The sequence below is a fragment of the Aythya fuligula genome, chromosome 15, assembly GCF_009819795.1.
Source record: "Aythya fuligula isolate bAytFul2 chromosome 15, bAytFul2.pri, whole genome shotgun sequence".
Classification (NCBI taxonomy): Eukaryota; Metazoa; Chordata; class Aves; order Anseriformes; family Anatidae; genus Aythya; species Aythya fuligula.
The window spans coordinates 6,757,119-6,780,537 of record NC_045573.1 but is presented as its reverse complement, the minus strand read 5'-3'; positions in this window follow the sequence as shown (position 1 = coordinate 6,780,537).

Here is a 23,419-nt window from a genome sequence, read left to right as displayed (position 1 = left end):
TTTCCTTGAGAAACAGTGGCTAAGAATGCTCCCCCAGCAAAACCAAGGAATAATATGAGAAGGATAACTGCCAAATTAGAAAGTACCTGACAGCCCTTGAGGTCTTCTGTTGAAATCAGAAGAACTGTGTGTCATCTGTCCTTGAACACCCAGAGAAGCTGGGGAGGCAGGTAGAGATCATCTCCCTTTCCCCAGCTTCCCTGCTGCTTGGCAATTTCTTTCCTGTACTCTGTGCTCTTGTAATGGTGCTGAATACTAAAAAGAGGTAATTTTGTGTATGCTCAGGCAAGCGGGAGCATGGTGGGCCAGGTTACCTGATTAGCTGGTGGATTTTGTATGCTAACCCCAGGTGGTCGGACAGAGCAGGCATTTAAAAACTCATCCATCTCTTGTCTTAGTGTCTTTGAATTTGCATAATTAAAAGTGAATTACTTGCTGTATTTTAATATATGCAGTGAAAATGCATAAAAAGCTGAAGAATTACAGCAATCCGGTAATTCACGTCATGTCCCATTCAGAATTACAGCTTTCCAGTGCCAGCTCAAACACCGAGGATTCCCTGCCACCTTAAAGCTATAATTGCTGAATTAATAACAGCGGGTTTTGGAGAGTGACTGCACAGACTCTCTGACCCAGGTAATAGAAACACTCATGTTAAAGTGAAGTTGATATGTTTGACTTAATCTATTTTGTATCAGGCTCAAGTAGTGAAGATCATTGCTTTCCCATGCCGCAAGAGGTTATGAGAGCTGCAGCAAGGTGGTACCCTTCAGATTTATTTAAAGCTACCTGTGTTAGCCAATGGAAACTAGAAATTAAATTTTCAGGGATCAGCCAGACTACATTTCCTTCTACCAGGGGATTTTTACCCCATATGCATTAGTCTGATCCACACTTCTGGGAGGCGGAATTCTCCATCCAGCTGCAAAGGAGTGGAGAACAGGATGTAGAGGGAGATGGTAAAAGGCTTCTGCTAGCATTGCATTGCTCCAGAATGTTATTAATAACAACTGAAAAAACAAACCCTCTCCCTCACCTTCCAACTCAGGAACAAATTCTACAGCTGCAGCTCTGCTGCTCCACAAAATGCAGCGCCTCGTGGCCCCACAGCTATGATGCTCTTAAGGACTGGGATAAAGTGACTGTTGTTTCTAAACAGGATGACAGGTAGTTGACCTAAATGGCTTGATCTGAATGAGAAGTTACTCCCCTCTCCAGTGCCGCCCCCCCCCCCCCCCCCCCTTTTTTTTTTCCTTAAAGCTTTCCTTATTCCTTAGGTATTAGAGGGAGCTGGTATTCCATTTACCATGACTTCCTCAGGTTGGGACCTTGATGGGACCTGTGGTACTCTTCATTTATTTCAGTAGGATTTGTGATTCTTGGTCACCTCTATAGGTTGGCTCAAGTCATTAGAGATCAATTGCCCATGTCGAAGGATCTGATTGTACTGAGGAACTGATTTAGTGAACAACTATTCACGTGGCAAAGCTCAGCTGCAGCAAAAGCCGAGAGGTGTGACCGGTCAGATGTTGGACTTCACAGCTCAGGGCGATGTCCTGTGCTAGAGATCTATGCGATGGCCTCACTGAGGGTATATACACCTTGTGGATAAAAAGAATTGGCGGTTTGCAGGGCTGGCAATCTGGTTCCTTTCTTAAGAGCTACCATCATTAATTAAAATCTCTTTTTCTGTCTAATTATTTCAGCTCTAATTCTTCTGCAGGTTCATAAATAGTAACATCCCGTTGTCCTGAAAAAAAGTTCTTCTTTTTTTTCTCCTTTCTCTTTGCCGTTGCCCTCATTCTCTGCCCTCTCATGGTTTAAGGTAATTAAACTTCCAAAGCCTGGTCACCTCTCTGAAATATTTAAACATGATCAAAGAGATTTTTGTGTTTCTTTTGCCTGCAAAGCTCCACGGGAGTTCCGAATGCAAAGGCTGTTTTTTTTCCCCTTCTGCAAATAACTGCAGAAGAGGGGCTGGGCCTGCTAAGGGAGCAGGTTTTTTTTCCAGACCCCGTGCTACCGAGTTCCAGTTTCAAGAGCAAACATTTCAGGCCTTGTGACTTGTGGGCATTGTGAACAAAGGTATTTAACCTTGTCTTTGTAATCGCCTCTTTGCCATTTAACTCTAAGGTCCCAACATTTACCGTTGGATGTTGATAATCTTTGCGCTGAACTGGTGCATCCAGCAGATGATTTTTGCAGAATGTTCCCATGGAGGATGCTCAGTGAATTTGCTGCGTGCATGAATGCAAACATGCAGAGTAGCTTGGGCTAACTAACAGTAATAGAGAGGAGAAAAATCTTCCCAAAGCCAGATCTGTAGAGCACCATTACCCAAAAGAGCTGAATAAAGAACCTGGGTATTTTGAGAACAAATAGGGATAAAACTCTGGTATTAAGGCAGAAGGAGATCCATCTTTTCATAATTTGAGGTTGAAGTTGTGAGGAATCTTCCTAGGCTGACAGCAAGATAATGATTTTCTTCAGTTCCATACAAAATCTGCCTTTCCTGTGCAGATATTTAGCTTGTTGGCTGATGTTTTCTTGAAATTTCCTTTATTAAGTGCCAATTTTTGGTACCAGAAAATATCAAACACAGCTAAAGGTCAGAGTAAATCATGAATGAAATTACACAAACCGATGTACAGTAGAGGATAGAGGCGGATGTCAGATGCCAGCTTACATAAGCGCTCTCCCCAGAGCAGAGGCCAGCCGTACCTGCTAGCAGCAGGCCCCGTGCTTGCGCTGCGAGGCCTTTCTCCCAGCTGCGCTGACAAGAGGCTTAGAGGAAGGCTGAGATTCTCATTAATTTCACCACTAAAGCAGCAAATGGTGTCTGAATCTTTGCAAGGATTCGGAGAACGACTGAGTGCATCTATTTCAAGAAAACATCCAACTTCTTCCAGAAACATAGAGGTGCCAGAGGTACCAGGTGTCTATGGAGGTCTCTCTTGAACAGCTGCTTGCTTGCCACTAGGGAAGAAGTGTTTTATTTTTTTATTTTTCTTACCTTTTCTCACTTCTTAGCTTAACTAATAAGGGACAACAAAATCAAGGCATATTGCCTGCTGTGAGCAGAGAAGAGAAGAGCCATCTGTGGGGCAGTTCGCAGGCTAGGAGGATCTGTCAGCTCTGCCCTGAGGCAGCATCACACTAGATTCTTGCCTTGGTCCAGAGTTAAAAGTTTTTCTGGTTTCCAAACACAGTCAGTAGACTTTCAGCCAAAGTTTGCTGTTCATGGCATTTTTGTGAGCAAGATTTCCAATGACACCACATTGGCTGTTAGGCCCTGAGACAGCGATGGCTAACAAACCAACTGAATTCTGTTTAGAAGCAAATAAGCTTTGTAAGCCAGAAAGACAAATATAGGATTTCCAGTGTGTCTTGTGTGATTATTTTTATTTATTATTTTTAGTTATTTATTTATTGGTGTGTGTGATGTAAATGCAGAGTTCGTCTAGTTACTGGGGGTACCTATTTCATAAAATTTATGGGGATGTTAATACTACACACAGATATATGCGTATCCAGAGAGGCTTTGTGATCATATAAAACTTAAGAAAGAATAAGAGGATTTCTTTTTTTTTTTTCTTCCTGGATATTTGCAGTGCTGTTTGTATCAGAAAGCAGTGGCACAACTGGAAAAGAAGGAAAAATGCATGTCCCCAGATCACAAGCAGAAAAGTAGATGCTTTGAAATACTTCGATGGTAACAAGAATGTTGTCTCCTCTCCAATGTAATTTTTTTTAAAGCTCAGTAGGCAGCAAAATGAAATGTTTTACGGTTTTATCAAGTGCAGCAAAGTCACTGCTATTATACTTGCAATTTCATGACCTGGTAAACAGATACCTTTGTGCATAAGGGTCTAAGTGTCAGTGGTGTAGAAAACTGATGATTACGCTGCTTTGCGAAATAGGAGCTCCTTCATGAGAAATGTATGGTACCTGAAGCAGCATCACTTGATATTTGCCCTTGTAGACCATGACCCTGTGGCCAATGTTTATGGTGAGATGAAGAACGAAGAAAACTGCTGGGACAGTAAAACTGGTGATATATTTATATATTTCAGCTTGGGCTATATGGAATATATATTGCCTCTTCAAGTACAGTGTTTTTCCCTGAGTTTTTATGGTGGATATATTAAGCCACGTGCAGGTCCTCTGGGTCTGGATAACTGAGTTTATAAAACAGAGAGATATGAAAGAAATCTGGTGGTAGGAGGAGAGCACCCCTGGCTGAGGGTTTTCACAGAAATCTTTTGGATTTCACCAGTGAATGGTTGCTTTATGCTGTTCTTGCTGTGTCTTATCTAATTTGTTATTGACGCTATTGCATTTGCTTTCAAACAGTCATTAGAACATTTAATTTGCAGCAGCTGTAATTTATATTTGTAATTTTGTCTAAGGTCAATAAAGGAAACTGAAGAGATTTATAGTCCTAGTTTCAACTAAGATAAATAGAAACAAGCTCTGTTTCCCTGAAAAGCTTTATTTAAACGGCATTTTAAAAGAACAAAATTAATTAGAGGGGATATTTGCATGCAAGTGTGGGTAAACAATCCCTAGTGTCTGGAAGAAATATTAGGAAGTGTGAACATGGTCAGCGTGTTCTTCTCTGAAATACAAATAAACTCCTGGGAACCCTTACCTTCAAGGAGGATCCAGTGGGACTCAAGTAACTATTTCAAAAGGTTTCCTAAGAGCAGCAGTTGATAAACATCCTTGAGGTATGTTGTATTAATACTCTACAAAAACATTGTCGTTGCATGTTTTACATACTGTCAGGATCAGTCTAAGAGTGGAAAGCAAAACCCTGAAAGCAAGGCTTTTTTGTTTGGTTGTTTGTTTCACAACATTCCTCAAGCATGGGTTGCAGAAATGTGTTAATAATTTTCAAGAAGTCTCTGTCATTTATGAAATATTTATGTTTGAAGCACCGCCTGATGCATGGAGAAGAGGTGCCTCTCCCATCCAGCAATTAGCTGAGGGATCATGCCAGGCAGCAAAGACACGAGCACAGCCAGGCCTGCTCAGGGCTTCAGCAGAATTTCAAGACGAGTTTTGTGGAAGAGAGGAGGCAATGCCTAATGAAACCCCTCTTCTGCACAGCAGGATGGGATTCCCTGCCCCAAAGAGCTGAAGGCTGGGGGGATATCACTGCCTCTGGTCCCGAACAGGGCAGCCTGTGGGTGTGCTCGGCCCTTTGGCTCCGCAGCCTGTCTAACATGGCGCCCTGGGGAGGGAATTCTTTCTCCACCCCCTGCTAATTTGATTTATGTCTAATCCAGCAGCCTTTTGCCAATAGTCTGCTGGTATCCTTGTGCCAGGGTACATGGTACTGTTCCCTGTGGTGTAGCCAGGCCTAACATTTCTGCTGTTTTGGATAAAGCTCCAGTCCTACTGGTGTGTGATCATATGAAAATGGCAGATTTCATACTGAAGAAAACAATAATTTGTACTTCTCAGTGGCATGAGGGAGAAAGTTCCGCAATAAGACTGTAACCCCTTCCCGAAAGGGCAGTTGCTTTCTGGATAAGATTTGCAATATTAAGGTGTTTGGGGTTGGAGTTTTGCCTACCTGCTGCACCCTTTCTGGGTTTTGCTCACCTCAGTTCTCCTGGTGTGGCAAAACCCCTGGGTTTGCTGTGCTCATGGACCCGTGTGAACGGGGATGGCACATGCCAGGGAGGAAGGAAGGAAGCAGGACACCTGTTCCAGCCTGCACATAGCTCATCGCCCTCTGCCTTTCTGGAAAGATGGGTGTCCAGCTGACAGCTGTATTCTGCAGGCATTTTCACCTATGGGGGGCATTCCAGGGCGGAAAGTGCTGTTTCTAATCTGTGCAATTCTTAGATTGCTAAAGGGGGGAAAAATAAAGGAAGATAACAAGGAAGACTCCCTATTTTCTACTTTGGCAGAAAGCTTTCTGTTTCATGCTTCCTCATGTCACATCCCATTGAAGGTTACGGAGAAAGTGAGAGTGTAACCTGCCCCGTGTCAGTGTGCACGCTGCGTTTCAGGAGGAGGATTCGTCTTTGAAAGCTAACTGCCAATGGCAGCTAGGCGCTGTCCTGGAAGAGACATACTTTCTCCTTTCCCTTATTGTGGCTGTTCGAATTCAGTTCATTTAATATGTTTGTAATTGTATAGGGCAGTCATCTCTACAGCAATTTTTGCCATAAGCAGCCAACCAGCACCTTGCATCCAGTCATCACTGGGGTTAAACGTTACCATTATGATCTTGGACTTAATGTGAGTAATATTTGAACCGCAACAAATTTTTATATGGGCCATGAAACAGTAAACCCCATAATTATTCCCATTGTCATAACTTCTATTAATAATTGCATATATATTAAGGCAATTACTAGATGTGCCAAGAAAGGATTATGGTGCTAGGGCAGGTACAGAGTGAAGTCTGCAGAAGAAGATGGGCTTTCTTCTAAGGAATTTTTCTTTCAAATGGATAACACAGCAGCAAATGTGTCAACAAAAAATTTGAGAGGCAAGGAGACATGCTCAGCCACGTAATTAATTTAGTAGAACAGAAAAGTAACCTGTAATCCTGAACCACTGCTAGGCTCCAAAACGTTATCCTGTTCACCCAGCAGAGCTATGGCACACTGAAGCTATAGATGTTTTATTTATTGTGTGCAGTCAGTTCAACTTGTGACTTCACCTGCTCTATTACCCTGTGTTTTCCTTAGAAACTTCTAACAAAAGACTCAAGTGAAAGATTTCTTCCAAATAAATAGCTGTTTGTGAGTCAGCGCATGATATTGGATTTCACCTGGTGTGGTTTTTGGAAGAGAGAACTTTAAAAGGAACAATAGATAACAGCCAGATGTAAATGGCTGGTAGGTTAGTCGGAGGGCTGGCAGGTACCCTGTAATGGCCCTGTGTCCTGTTGTCAGCCTGCAAGACACTTGTCTTCACGCCTGAAGGGCTACAGCCCATGTAGAGGCAAAATGGTCTGTTCTTTTGTCATCTTTAATAAAACCAGGGGAGTCGATTTCCTTCCAGAACTGCACGTTCATATATCCCTAGGATCTGTCCTCTTCTGCTGAATAAACGCTGCGTGGGGGCACAAGGAGGGCTGGCCGACTTTTTAAACTGCAATGAGGGATCTGCTGAGGAAGGTTTACTTCTACTGAGGAGGTCTTCTGCTAAGCATCAGCAGAGAAGGCTTTAACCCTCATCCCAGCACAATCATAGCATCTGGACTATCTTCTCCACTGCTTTCCTCCTCTGATTTTCAGGGTGGGTATTGATGACCAACAAGAACATCTCCAAATTCAATACCCCCTTAAGGTATGCTGGGTTTTTCTAACCGTATTCAGGGCTTTCCTCGGTGGGTGAGTACATGGTTGAGCTGAGCTTTGGAGCCTAGCACTTCGATTTGCTGCATACCAGTGGCAGGAGTCCCAGCTGTGGTCTGGAGATGGGCCACTCTGCTTCCCTGCACATTGCTGGGGTAGAGTAGGGAAGAGAGAACGGAGATCTGTCTCCATGGCTTGGGTCCCTGGGGTGAACAAATGAAAGAAGGGGATGTTGGAGACGTGTGCCATTATACCAGCGTTTCAAGTCACTAAATAACAGGCAGTATTGTGAAGTGTCTCCAGGGAGGAGGCTTCCGATGGTAGCTCTCTGTGCCTCCCTGCTGTGAGTCACTGTGAGCTAAGAAGAATTGGTACCAAGGAAAAAGCACTGAGATAATAACCTTGAAAAATTAGAAAAGAGAAGGGGGGGAAAGGAGAGAATTATATGCTGAAAAGAGCAAACCTGTCTCACCGTAAAAACATTCTGTAAATGAACTCCCATGCTTCCAAGCTGTATGTCTTTATCAAAACCACCATCTTTAAGGGTGGAGAGATGTGCACATCAAGATTTAAGGACTTTACCTATTGTGTTACAGCCTAAGCCAGTGATTGGTATGCTGCCAGTTTGCAGCAGGCATCACCAAGGCTATGGAAATGTTTTTGAATCTTATGCTTGCAATTATAAGGAACAGTACTTTGTGCTGCCTTGGGAGAAATAGCGAGCTGTGTTTTCCTTTCTCTGAGGAGGTCTCTAGTGTTAAGAACATTGACATCTATTCAAGCATGTTTTACCTTTCTAAGAGCTGTAGACAATGCCATGGTGTGTGGAAATTTTGTGGTGTTTGCTAGCTGCTGGGTCTTCTTTTCTTGGAGATAAACGTACGCTGTGTTATTAAGAAGGACCCTTCAAGTTGCTGTTCTGATTTATATTCCATTCTAAACTGTTGCACACATTTATTGTTTGTTAAAGGCTGACATCCCTGGAGACCTAAACACTTTATTTATCCGCAGAGTGAAATTCTTCTCTCTGAAGAGGGGATGCCAAAGGCACTAATTGTCAATGACAGTCTTGCACACAACAAAAAATTCTTTCTCTATTTTTTAGCCAGAATAATTTTCCTATGTGAAGATGAACTCCTGAAATGGGAACTGATTTGGAGAATTTATCTGACAGAGGCAATAGGACTTCAGCTTGAGGACCTAGACCAGCCCAAATGAAGGTGAGAAGAATGGTGTTATATATGGAACTTTTTCTTCATATGCTCTGCCTTTGTTCTAAGGCCAAACACTTTGCGGGGAAGCCTCAAGAACTGGACTGTGCAATGTGAAGTGACAAATAACCTGTATTTTGTCTGTAGGGCCCAGGTGCCAATGATAGTGGTGTTGGGGCAGGCTCGGAGCAGTTTAAGATGGGAGATCTGGGGATACAAACACCTCCACACTAGACGTCGTCGCCATCCCTACCACTAGAGTGTAGGTCTCAAATATAAAATACTTTTGATTTTATTTTTGTTATTAATCTCCATCTGTTTAGAATTGCCTAATATATACCAACTGAGCTTCTTCAGCATTCTGCTCTCCTCAGCTCTGTGTGGTTTATTAATAGGCGTACCTGGCATCTGCTGCTCCACAGAGAACTCATGCCTCCTGCCCTTAAACAAGTCAATAATGTTGGTCATCCTACTGATATTATTTTAGGGATGCAAAGAAAGAGAGGGAGGGAAATCTTGTAAGAGCAACATACTTTTTTAGCCTAGCATATTGGTTGAAATGTGGTCCCAGTACATGGCTATATCACAACTTGTAAAATACCTTCCAAAGGCAGAGTTTATAGATGTTACCAACTACTTACCAACAGCCTATAAAGGCTAATAATGAAAAGTATTTTCATTTCCTCATTTGGCTCTGTCAATGGAAGGTGATTGTATGATGGAAAAAATAACTTAACAAAAGCGTGAATGCTGATCTTCACATTTACATTCCTTCACCCACCCTTAAAGTAGGCAGCATCCTCCAGCCTTACTCATCTCTGAAATCCCAGAGAGCAGGAAGCTCCGATTTAATCCGTGGAAAGCTAGGAGCTTTGGCCCAGTGTGCATTTTGCTATAGCATTCTACAGGAATGGCTACAGGGCATCTACTCAAGAAACGTGAAAAGTAGATTTATTTTAATTACATCAATTTATGCTCATTAAAAACCTCCTCAATAACTAACCCTGGTATTGAATTGTTTTGTATCTCTTCCTAATGCACTCAGACAATGTTTATTTAATTTAATTGACAGTAAAGGTAAATTTATAGGACTGTAATTCACGCTTTTAGTGAAAGAAAAAAACCTAACAACATGGAGTTGTATTATTTGCTACAGAAGTGAAGTAGAAAAATTCATCACAGCAAAGTGTATATTCAATTTTAATACTTTCCCTCATCAGGGTCTTTTAATGGAATTTCTTTTGTAATTACTCTAGGGCATTTGAAGCTGTCCATTGTGAGAGCTTGCCAAATAACTCTGAAATGAATCTAAATGATAGAGAAGAAATTTTAATACTGTAACCTGTTCACTTCTTTTTCTCTTTGATATCACTTTTTCTGGAGTAAAATACAGTGATGTTTCCCCAGAAGATCTCCACTTCTCTTTTTCTCTCTCTTTTTTTTTTTTTCTTTTTTCTTTTTTCTTTTTTTTTTGTCCAGAACCTTTGCTTTACTGTTTCAGCATAGGTTGTGGTTTTAGAATGGATAATCAGACCCACTTGTGGTTCCTGAAGGTCCTCTCTGGATCTCAGCTAAGAAGGGTGCCTCCAAGTCATCTGGTGCCAGTCCTTAGCCTTTCCATGCTTGGGTCTGTAGAAAATAATATGTTTTCTTTATGGAAAAAAGTCTTCAAATAATCTAATCTAAAAGGAAAAAAAAAAAGTCCAGTTGAGACATTTTAGATATTATAATGTCACGAAATAGTACTGTCACACCCCATCCTTCCTATTTTAGGTGATTTTGATATGTTAAAGTGAAATGACCAAAATGATAAGGGAAGTTTGTGGTTTTGTTAGACCCCAGCATTGTAGAGTAGCTCTGAGAAGCCTTGTAAGGCTGCACTCAATGCTGTCCTCCCTCCACTAAAGGGCAGCCACTGTCTCCTCACTGCACTCTGCTGGAGGCTCCCATGAGCCAGGAGGCAACTGGTTTCTGGCTGCTTCCTTCCCAGGATCAGCCCTGCTCGCTTCTTGGTGAGTTCATCCCAAGGTGCCCATTGCGTGCAGTGGGACTGGCAATGGAGGAAGCAGGACATTGTCCTCCCGCTCTGTCCTTGTGGGGTGTACGTGCCCTGCCACGACCTCGTGGAGGAGAATTATCCCCAAAACCATCACTTACAGAAGCTCTGTAAGAGACAACAGTCAATAACCTTTGACCTATTTCTGGTAAATACTGCCAAAATATGAGATATTCTTTGCAGTCTGTTTTCCTGGAGTGTGTAGCAAGTGGTTAAACCTGCAATCACAACAAGGTCATAGCAGTTTGTAGACTTCTGTGCAGGGAGCAGAAGGTGTTTCTATGGGGCAGTGAATTTCCTTAAGGAGTGAAGTGGGACCTGACCTCACATCCTACCCGCTCATGGGGGAAGGGTCTATATTTAAGCTCAGGTTTGTAAGAAATCGTTCCATTGCAAGCTGTGTAATACATTTGAGATGACAAGATTTCTTCCTGTGCTATCATAAATAAAGGTAAGTATGATGCTAAGAATTAATAAAAGGAGTTCATTTCTCCAGACAATCAACCTTCAGTACAGAAATCAAAGGCACTGATAAACTTTGGCCTCTCTGTGTGAAGTTCTTACACTTTAGTGATTAGTATCAGGCCTCAATGACTTCCAGTAATGTGTAAGTAGCATCAACAGCAGCTATCACACAACTTCACTGGGCTTTCAGATAAGTATCTAGAGGTAGAACCAGGTTTTAGAGGTTTAAAGAGTGCAATTACCATTTTAATATTGCTGCACATGGAATTGGAAGATTAATTTTTGTAGGTCTATTTTTATGATTTTTCACAGGTTGGGAGAGATATGCAAAAAGCCAGCAACAATATGCTAGAAATAAATTAAGTGCTGCTGATAGCTAATTAAAGGAGCACAACTAGATAGCAGAATTATTGGAGAAAACAAAATCTGTTTCATCTTAAAATCATGCCGTAATTTAATGGGCCTCCAAAAAGGAGGAGAAGAATTTTTGACATCATCTGCTCTTGTTTTTAAATGAAGTCTAAACCAGCCTTTTCAAAGCAAGGCTATGTCTCAGAAGTTCAGAGAATAGAAAAAAATATACATTTTTATTTCCCTGTAGGCTATAGTTACTGTTTTAACATCTGTGAGTGTATTTATTGTTACCTGTCAATTCCTGTATTCTAATGCACGAATATAGTGCGTTTTACAGCTTAATTTCCAGCCCATTCACTGCTTCCTGACAAGGCTTTTAGAGTTGTCCAATAGAAAATGAACTCAGTTTCTAGATGGTGTGGATACGTGACTGTTTCATTGAGATCCAGCTTAAGAAAAGAGGTAGAAGCTGGCAAGTCTACCAGAGAGCTGGGCTCATCCTGGGAAAAAGCAGCAGTGTTTTGGCACAGCATCAGCAGGAGATTTGCTGCGAGCGGCTGGTGACCTTCTCTTTTCCTTTCAGACTTGATCTGAGCCGAGCATTTGTAGCTGGGCTACATCTGGGGGCGGAGGGAGGGGGATGTATGTGCTGCAGTCTGCACAGCAGCATGCAGCGTCATGTCAAAATCAAGACGGACTTGATAACTCTAATTAGTATTATCTCCCTACAGTGTGCTGCCAGGGATGTTGCTAAGATGCTGTGTGGGTCGGTAAGGTGGCGAAACAACAAACGATGATCATAGAGAAGGATGGAGACAAACCCATTAAAGGGCACGTTCCACACTCGTCCTGTGTCTCACATATTAGAGGTATTGAGCTTAAATTTTAGACTGGCAATAAAGTATGGAAAATCCATGGCTTTGAGATCTTGCTATAAATTAATCCTTTCACCAGGCAGCAAGTTTTGCAGTGGGTTCAGGTTTGAGGCGTTGGACCAAGCTCTGCAAGCAGGAACAAACCCCAGCGGCTACACGGTCACATCACACCCTGACACTGCACTGTGATGGGAGCAGAGAGGTGGCAAGTTTTAATGGCCTGTAAATGTAACTGGTCACGTCTATATAAATGCTGGGAATGTTGATGTCTCCTGCAGCACGTTCCTGAGGTGTCCTCAGTTTTGTGCCAGAGGTGTTAAGATTGTTAGAGGTGCTGTGTGGTGTTTTCTGGTTTGGAGAATGGGAGGAAAAAGGAAGAGAACTAAATACATATACTTGGGAGACTCTAAAATAACTGCTTAGTATGCATTTCATTTAGAGTTTGTTCCCACTGGACTTGTCTTAGGGGTAAAATGGAGGCCATAAACTTCTTGCCACAATAACCTTAAAACTAAGCTCATACAGCTGACTGAAGTCCTTTAATACATCTGTATTACACAAAAAAAGCTCTCTGGTCTTGCCCCATCCTTACTCCAGTGTCTCTCTTTGAAGAGGCAGATTGATGGCCAACCCACTGACATCTATTTTAATGATAGAAACGTAATTTAACAACAAAAAAATATTTTAGCTGATAGGAGATAGTAAGGATTTTTTCCTCACATTCTCTCTGTTATTTTCCTTTTAGTGAAGGGGATAGCACCAGATTCCCTTTCACTAGTGCAAGCATGTCACAGGATCTGTAAGGTGCTCCCCTTTTCCTGCTCTTGCTTTTTCTCTCAGCATCAGTATTAAGTGTCTGAGAAGATAACTATTTAACAACCTATTTTCCAAAATGAAATAGGAAAAGAAAGGATTTTTTGTCCAAGTATTGCTGATGACACTTGAAAAACATGAGATCCTTTAAGAGCACATACCTGAGCCTTCCAGAAGTCTATTCTATGGCAGCTGCATCCAGGGGTCAAGAGGCCTCACATGAGAGCCACAGAGAGTCCAAAATTCCCAAACACACCCTTGCTAAGAAGGGTCACGGCTGTGGTTGCTCACTGCCCTCCCCTGTATCACCACCGATTGCCCTGGGATCCTCTGCCATAAAATTGGTGGGGAGCCCACGGCCGGGCCTTGGCTGTGTCAGCGAGGAGCTTGTTTGCAGCCTAACCACCAGGATGACTTGTGTGGGATGCTTCCTCCACGAAACATCCTAACTCTGCGGAGATAGCTCTGCCCGTGGGCTGTCAGCCTGCCTTGACATTTGTAAGTGCTCCAGCTCTGCAGTCTCACAGTGAATTATTTTTTCTGCTGGTGCTGTTGATGCTCTGCCTTCTACTAAGCTTTCCATCCCTATAAATCTTTTTAGGAGTCAGATTTGGAAATCAGTAACAGCTCCCAAGCAAGGCTGACCACCATGGGCACCTTGTGAAGTCCACATGGAGCTTGTGCACAGGGTGGGAGCTGCCACCGCACCGTGAGGCATCCATGGGCTAGCGAGAGCTGCAGGCGTCAGTGTGCCTTCAAGTAAGTCCTTGCCAGCCCTCCCTTCCTGCTGGAAAATCAAAATACCACCATCCTTCTGCCGCACAGAGGTGTTCTGGTTAATTTTCCCCCTGCTCCTGTTGAGGAGCCTGCGCTGTGCTGTAGATGTACGCATTGTGGGATCACAGCTGTACAGCCTTGCATCTACTCTGCCCACCTGCTTGTAAGGCGCACTTGCTCCCGTTATATTTGCCTGAATCGAGTTGGTGGTATTTACAGGGGAATAGCTAACCAGCTTCTCTCAGAAGCAGGAGTTGAAGGTAAGCATATGGTAACCTGTAGGTGTATAAATGTATTATGCATTTGGAAAGGGCAGTGGACTGATAGAAAGATGGAAAAAGCAAGGGGTTTCTCCCAGAGAAAAAGGCTTGGGTGGTGTTGTGGTGGTTTTTTTTGAAGGGTAAGGTCGATAGGAAAAGGAATAGATCCTTCTCTTTCACGTGTGTTTCCTTGTGGAATTGGGAAATGCTGGCATTCAATAGGAAAGTCAGAATTTTATGCAGCAAACCAGTACTTCTTTCAGTGTATTTATTTACTCAATACAGCTATACATCGAAAATACTTTTGGTGGAAATGTGTGGTCAGGCATCATCTCACAGGAGACCTAGGAGACCCAAATGCAATATTCTTTTATCAAGCGTGTTTTATTTTGTAGCTTCATAGCAGGCTGTGTTTTTAAGAGAGCTTTCTTATGGAAACAGGAGATGTTCTCATGAAAAATAAACAGGGAGAGTGAAGAATCTCTGAGAAAATTCTTTCAAAATTGAAACTGACTTTCTTCATAGCTGCTCCTGTGGCCCCCTTTCATGTCCATGTCCTTTGGACAGCTCAGCAGAGAGCAAGACTGGCACGGAGGCTGGGGCTTGTGTCTTGCATCGCATACTGGAAATCCTGTGAGTGAGGCTGGCCAGGTTCATTGATGGGCGGGCTATTCAGAGGAGAAAAGTGCCACACAGCTGAGGTAAGTAACCACATCAGAGCAAATTTTGACAGTTGTGCTAGAGCAACCTGAATTAGACCAGCCTTTGATAGCTACAAAGGTGGGACTTCATGTCCTGGGGGAGCAGGTTTTCCCATTATATATTCATTCAATATTTTTTTTTGCTCTAAATTGGCTGGAAATAACACAAAAACGGTTGTTTGACAGACTTGTACTCTTGCTTCTGAAATCCAAGGGAATTAAGAGATCTAGCCAGACAGAAATTTAAGAAAACAGTAACACTAAACTGAATTTCATTCATTGCTTCTGTCTTTATTGTTTGACTGTGGATTTGTGTGGAAAAGCTTTATTTTCAAGAAGTTATTCCAAACCTTCACTCAAGTTGCAATTTGTAATAAACAAAACTTGTAAAATGAGCGAGAAGTCCTGAACCAGTGCAAGGGATTTGCTGACTGGGATGTGTGGGGTTTTTAGCTCAGGTAGATGTAATGCAACTAATAATCTGCGGGAAAGGTCAGCATGGAGGAGGCAAAGTACATTTTTAATTTACACACTTATGTAGCTTGTGGCAGGTGTTGAAATCAGCATCACTGATACAGAGAAAGCATAAAACGCATGCAAAGATGTCTGGCATTATTGCTTTTAGGTCATGCACTTGAAAATGACACAACGTGGAAGGCAGGGACTTAATATAGAGAATTTTGTATTTCCACCAGAATGCTCCTACCCCTGCTGATGAGCTGACATTTGTGGTCCAATATTTCCCAGAGATACTGGCAGCTTTATAATTAGGCCCTCAGTCAGAGCTGCCTTTCCGCTCATGCCTCGCCCTGAACAGATTTGCACCGCAGAGGTTTTTAGTAGCAAGCGCGATGTTTGACACGCATTGACCAGAAGTAACCAGAGCAAAGCAGGAGCTGGGCTTAGTCCAACCGCGGTTGTGTAGCACTGAGGCTTTCTGAATCAAGCTTCTGCCTCAGTGACTTGTTCGGGGTCACAGAGTGTTCATTGGATGAATGGGAATATGTATATATGCAAGCAGCCCTTTGTCACCCTGGGATAAAGCACAGCCGTGTTGCCCAGGGACACAACAGGACTGGCCTCGTGCCTCCCGGCTCGCCTGCTGTGCCGAGAGCGCTCAAAGGGAGCAGCGAGCCAAGAAATGCTCTGAGCACCCTGTGCTCGGCAGCGCCTTCAATGAAAATATGAATGGTTTAAGGAAGTTTTCTCCAGGATGTTTCTTATTCTGCCCCCATAAAAGGCTTTCCCCCATGCACAGTGGGAGACCCGTGCTTCACAGCCTGCAGTCTCAGAGGAGCTGCTTGCACTTGAATGACACCAGGGGAAGGGTCACAAATGCAATATCAGGCTTGGTCAAACTCATGGCAAGCCAAAAAAGAAGGGAAACGATGAATAATCTGGGTTGTTTTCATACCATGGTAGACTTTCAGAAATACTCAAAAAAATGTCTTTTATTTCTTAAATGGTCTGTGAAGTTCTGGCAGATGTATGAGCATGCAGAGATAAATTATTGCAAAACTGTCTCTGTATTTGCACTCATAGCTGTAGATATAAATATCTGTATGTTTCTGTGCACATGCAAGCAAATATATAATGTGTGTGCATGTGCTTGTGTTTATATATATGCATGTACTTTCATGCATACACAAAAATAATTTTGTATAGCTTTTCTCATGTTTAAGGATAATACTGAAATACTGGTGTTCAGCAATCTAAATCCTCAAATGTGTTGAGGAAAGGTAGATTTTACTGGTGTTAAATGAAGCATTTAGCACAGAGGGCCTCTCACCTTTGGTGGCACACTCTCAAAATGAAATCCAGTGTTCAGATACAATAATAAAAAGAAGAAAAACAATATTACCTGTTTAAAGAGAATATAAAAATCCAATTAAGTTCAGAATTTTAATTTGCTTGCAAGCTTGGGTTTGTTGCTCTGTGAAAAGAATGAAAATGTAAATGACATTTCTGTGTGTTATCTACATAATCCAGAGGCTAGAATATCCTGTCATGCTTACTTTGTCTAGCGATGATAAAACTAAACAATTTTAACTGAATTTCCTGTAAATGGGCAAATAATCAAAATTGAACATCTTTATATTCTGATCTTTCATTAATTTATGTAGAAATGCTGTTATAAAGAGATTAGCAGTTACAAAAGAAAATGAATTGTGCCTGGCATCTGACAGCAGCTACAGCACGTGAAGTGCTGTGGGTGCAGGAAGAACAGCATGGTCACTCGCTTCTGAACCCCAAATTAAAGCACGGGGAGGGAGGCTCTGCTCCATGGGGCCCACAGGGCACCAGCCATCGATGTGCAGAGGCAGAGTATTGTGTTTGAGTATCACTGCCGTCCCCTAGCCCTTCTTAACTTGAAATGCAGTGGTTCATTCGTGGCTGCTTGCCTGTTGGGTATGGACCAGAACTGGAAATTCTTGGTGTTAGAGTTTTTAAATACCAGTCTCTGCAATGATGGATGCCCAGTCTGAAGATTATCCAGCCCCACAGTGTCTGGGAAATCTGTTCATTCCTTCGGAAATGGTCAGCGGTTGTTTGTACACCCTGCAGGTCTTGATAGTAGATATGTAAGCAATTGTTAAATCATTCATTTGACGTAGAATGGTACAGAAGGCAGAGCTGTAAAACTTCCAGATCCACCTGTTGATAAGCAAGCAGCTTTATCTACTTTTTCCATTTTTTCACAAGCTATCAGTTCTGCTCCTGGCAATACCTCTCACTACAGATTTTGCCACCTTCAACCTGTTCATTTCATTGCAGCAGTACGGCAGGGATGGGACCGGCATCATCTGCACCCAGAGTCTTCTGCACTTCACAAAGTTATGCATCCTCTTCTGCATTTCTTCAAGTACAGACAACTGGCAACCTGCATGTCTCTTCGTGTCCTGCAGAGTAATTAAAGGACAGCCAGGTAAGGTTTAGATGTGTATAAAATATATTTTTTCTTTATTTTTCCTGTATTAAGGATTGCTTGTGTATTATTTATCTTGTCACTACTGTGGTCCTACAGCATATCTCTTGTTCAAGGTCATGTTGCCCGTAAAAATGAAAAGAATGAATTATAAGTGTATGCAGCAATATAATCCAAAATGTGTTTGATAGGACAAAGTTAACACTGTGATTTTAGCCTCGTTTCATTACATAGCCTCAGAAAAAATCTTGGGGCCTCATCTCAGTTTCACAGGCAATATTATGCAAGAAACATCACCTGCCAGTGTCTTAGATGCAACCAGCAGGTGTTGCATCTAAGGTGTTGTAGCCCTTTCATATTAAGCTCCTACGTGCCTCTTCAGAGGTAGCATAGTGTCTGCCTCAAGGCAGTCTCAGAAAATTAGGCACCCATGTTTATAAACATCCTATAGATCTGTTTTCATTTTCCTAAAAAAGGGTATCAAAACAGTCACAGACACTGATGCAGGCACAAATTTTCCCTGATGCTTCAGTGCTTTTGCTTCCTGTGCACCCTTCTGCTCCTGGGAAGGCTCAAGCTGTGTCACAGCAAACCTGAGCCAGCACTGTCAGAAAGCAAAGCCCCTCTGCAAGCACATCCCTGCTGCTCCTGCTGCTGGAGCAGAAGGACCTGACCGCGCCCTTGTTTTTAAAGCCAAATGCTAAATTTAATCAGCAAAAGATTAAGCAGTCTCAGTTCTTTCTGATAACGTTTAAAAAAAAAATAATTGCAGATGGGTTATTTGTGTTCAAATATTAAATCCCAAAGGGGTGGTAGTTATTTTTTGTAATTCTGTGGAGACAAAGTAAATGGTTGTGAATAGCCCAGTGGTAGAGTAGAATTGATTATTAACATCCATGCTATTAAAACCACCTCTGTTTGTCAAAAGGTCTTGTTTCATGGGCTGGACCTGTGTGTGTACCCCTTTAGAGTTAAGCCCTAACAGAAATAAAGCACAGCAACACGGAGGTCTGGAAGGGTTTCAGCAGAGCTGGTTGCTGCATCCTGTCTCGCACAGTGGCTTCACTACAGAGACTCCAGGTCTCTCTCCACTGTTCAGGACATGGTTTGTACAAATGGCATCTCATCCAGAGCACTTGCTCAGCAACATTCACGGTCCTTTCCAAAAAAGACCTCCAATAGTTCACCAGAATTGCATTTAGTCTGTAGCCCCCCCCTGGAGCTCTTATGAATACAGTTAATTTCTGCAGATCAGGACAAAAATGCAGAGGACTCTATGCTGTATTGACTTAATATATGTCATAATGGCTCTGTCTGGACCTAGATTGGCTATTACTCATTTGAAAGTTCAGCGCACACCACAGTGCAGCTTTTGCATGACTTGCCCTTCCTGCAAGAGCTCAGGCTTGCAATGCAGCTGCTAGACGAAGAAATAAGAGTTTGAGCTCACAGTACTGGGAGCTGCGGCTCCATTTCCGCAGAACCTTTGTGGGCAAACAGTTGTAAAAGCCACAGAACCAGCCCCTGGTGCATTGCTGGCTGTGTTCATTCGGCCTATCTGACCCGTGCTGGCTCCTGCATCCCCCTCGCTGCCCACAGGAACAGAGGTTTCTGGGTCTCGTGCATGGAGTTACAGATGCTGTGCAGAAGGTGAAGACCCCAAGGTGAGGGACACATCCTGGCACCTGAGCGCTGCTGCTTAAGGGCCAAGCTTGTTGTTTGGGATCTCTTTACAGCAATCAAGCACCTCTGGGGAGCTGTCCCCTGACCCTCAGCCCCTGAGCCCTGAAGCCGAGCCATTAGTTTAGCTGCTGGTGGGCTGCCGTGTGTTCAGGTTTCACACTGCGCAGTAAACAGAGGGCACGGCATGAACTGTGGTCATTTCCAGCCAGTGAAGCCTGATTTCACTCACCTATTTTCCAGACTTTGAACAATGAACACAAAATAGATAAGCAAATCTGTGTTTTGTTGTACAGAATCTCCCAAGTGCCTGAGGCTGGTTCAGGCGCAGTGGCTGAAGTTGGGTTAAATTAAGCACTTCTGAAATGCAGAGTAGACAGGGAACAGCTTCCCTTCTGAAGTCCTGGCAGCACAACTGGCTGAGCACGGGAGAAATCCTTTTAAGTGTCAGAGAAATCGTTTGCTTTGAAATCTCCATCATCTGTGTTACCTGGTCTTTTAACCTTACCTATTCAGTGCTGGAGTTTCAGTGTCACAGTATGACCTTCAGTCTAGCTCCCAAGATTTTTAATATCAGTCCTACCATTTTTTTCTAATGTTTTTTTTTTTTTTTCTTTTTCTATTTTATTTATTTATTTTTAATGAAACTGGGTCTCAATTCATGTAATCTGTTCGTGGATAGTGGAAAAGCAAGAGAAGTGAGAGACTCCTTCAATAAATTATTTTACAAGTGACCTGTCTCTAATGACAGTGGTGCTTTTGATATGAAAACACAGAATTAATTGAAGTATTGATAAAGCTGCACTTCAAAGCAAAATGAAGCAATCTACCTTCTTTGGTGCTCTCCAGCTTTGCATCATTTCAGGACCAAGTGCTACGAACATCTGTTTATATGGAGAGAGTGTGATTACAGTAAAATCTGATCTATGTGAATACATGCATTTTTACATCTTTTTTCCATGTATTTTCACTATATCATTTTACTATTTAGGTAGAACTTCTGGAATTTCAAAAAATTAATGTAGCTCTCTGATCCTGATGTAGTTCTACCTAAAAATGTATTTGTGACATTCAGCTTAACGTCGTGCAACTTCAATCCTAGCATTCAGCTCACTTTTCTCAGAGTTTTGCACATTTATTGGTAAGTGCAAGCCACCACAGTTTTATCTTTTGTGAAAAACCTTGTTTTTCTTACCAAATACAGACTAGGAGAGGCAGCCTTCCCACAGAAGTTCTGATCAGAAATGAATGTCAGCTGTTACTCCAAACTTGCACGGTTGTAATCACAACTGCTTGCATGTGCCAGAAGAAATTGGAATATTTACAGCTTTGCAGAGCAGCCGGAAGGAAACAATTACAAGTGAAATACAAATAGACAGTCATATACACAAATATATGGAAAAAGCACAAATACGTGCACAGACAAGCACATTCACACTCACAGATAAATAGGATGCCAACAGAAACAAGCAAAATATGTGTTTGCAACTGGAAAACGGTACTGAAGAGGCAAAATATAAAACATACAGAAGCAGGGGACAGGACAAGCGTGCAAGCATGGAAGTTATGGTAGCAGCTTTTCTGTTGCAGGACTGAAGGGCAAGTAGGTAAAGGTGAGCACACTCACATGGGTCTTGTTCTGTGCTGGGTTGAAGTTGTGTTTACCCTATGTACACAACACTTTTTCACTGGAAAGGATAAAGCCAGGTAGAAGGTTTTGGGTGGATGGAGACACACCACTGTGTTTGCAAAGTCTGTTGAGAAAGTGCTACTCAGGGCACCTATAAAGTGCAATGAAATTGATGCTGCAGGCAGGGTGAGTGGGTACAAGTAGCGGCAAAATTTTGCTTCCTAAGGGTATGATGGCAGGTGTGGGGATGATCCCTAGGTCTTGGACCTTTCTGCCAGTATCTTTTCTGCAAGTTCACATATCCCTTCACACTCTTATTCCTGAAATTGCAGTTACTGAGTGCCTTATCACTTGGCCTGACCAAGTCATATTCCATCATGAGCAGAGTAAATACCTGCATTTCTCCTGACGGTGCAAATATTTCCAATTGTATAGCTTTATTCTTGCTAGGTTTTCTTTGTCTCTGTGCTTTTTGGGAAATCAATGCTCAAAGGAGCGACCTGTGTATCTCTGACTTGCATGCAGTTCCAGCTGAACAGCACTAGGCTTCTAGCAGAAGGATTGAAAGAACAAAGAAAAAGGCTCATTTAATTTACCTTGAGGGATAGTTCATTTCTCAACTAGAGACAATTTGAAAAGCACAAAGCCCTATGCCAATATCTTAGTCACTCTCAAAAATAAAATTAAGTCTTTCTCGGTAGGAAAATAAATGTCAATGCTGTGTACATTTGCATCCAGCAGCAATTCTGCAGCTAATTTCATAGTAATTGATATGATGCTATATTGCTTAGTATGGGTGTTGAAGCATTAAACATACAGGTCTGAATCAGACTTGGTCTAACACTGATCTGATGTGGTTGTTTTCCACCTACCTAGCAGGCTGACCAGTACACAACATTAACTTGAGCTGGCACAGAAATTAAACACTGATGTCGAATAGTAACCTGAATGCAGTTCAGAATACTATGGGCCACAAATGCAAACTTACATCGTTAAGGCTAACTTACATAGTTCATTAAGTTGCTTAATGAAACCAAGAACAGACCTGGACAATATGGAGCCAATACATCAGATTACAAGAGAAGTTGTTATCCAACCACGAAGCCATTAGCTAGCAGGTAAGTGGATGTTTCTATGATGAGGGTTTCAGAATGCTAAATTCTAACCAATACATTTTTTGAGTGATGCTGATAAATATCTTCATTATGTCTAAAAGTGACCGATAGAGTAACTTTTTGAGAAAGGTGAGTAATGGGTAATCTATGGAGACCATGAGAGAGACATGGCTACAGAGGCTTAATTCAGACACATGATAAATTCTTTTTAAATGCAGAACCACACCATCAGGCATCAGGGCATGAGGATGTATTTTCACTGACTGTCCTAAACACATCCTCTGAACACTGCTGCTTCTGCACTGCAAGGATGCTCAGCAGGTGGTAGAGTTGCAGCCACAGCTCTGGGAGTCACTGCCTCTAAAATGAGCAGACAACAGTAGTGCTGGTTTGACTCAAAAGAAATCACAGAAATTACCAAAACTGCAGTGGAATAAGAGAAGAGATGGGCTTTTGCCTTGCTGGATAACCTCTGTTCAACCTCATTTACATTTAGGCCAATGGCTAGTTATTATGATGACTCTCTTCATGAGCACGTATGAAGAGAAACTAGCCGTCCTGCACAGACTTCCCCAAACCAGTGCTCCGCTGCTGTAGCAGTGGGTTGGAGCACACCTTGAACGTGCTCTGCTCCCTTACTGGCCCTTTACTGGTGTACCAGCTATCCGGCTGTGTGGTGCAGTCTGTGCCTGTGGTATTTGTTCTGTCCACTTATGGCTCCTACAAAGCAATTCACTTGTTTGTTCCTGCTTGCAGTGCTGGGAATGAGGACTAATTGCTACCAGAGGATCTCGTTACTCTTTCTATAGTACATCAGCTGGACATCCTAGGCTCCATTACCTAGTGTAACCGCCTGCTGATGAACCAATCCTTTTATGTTAACAAGATGGCTTCGCAGTGACACTCCTACTGCAATTACAGTGACAGCATGTTTAGTGCTGGGATGGAAGCAACACTGGGCCACGTGCTGCGGTCTTTGCTCAAGTACACACAAAGGGAAGGACAGTGAGGAGGGATTTCCCTCACAGGACAGACATGGGAGAGCAGACGTGCTTGCATGGGAGGTGCTTGGCTCCAGCTGGCCTCGGAGTGCTCTCAAAGTACTTCCACTTGGTTCATGCTCTGAGCAGACCCCAGGAGGAGACCATTTCTCCCCACTGGCTCCAGGGGAGGCTCCTGTGGACCACAGCCTTTGGGAATGTTCCCCAGGAACTCTGGCTCCAGCAACAGGGAC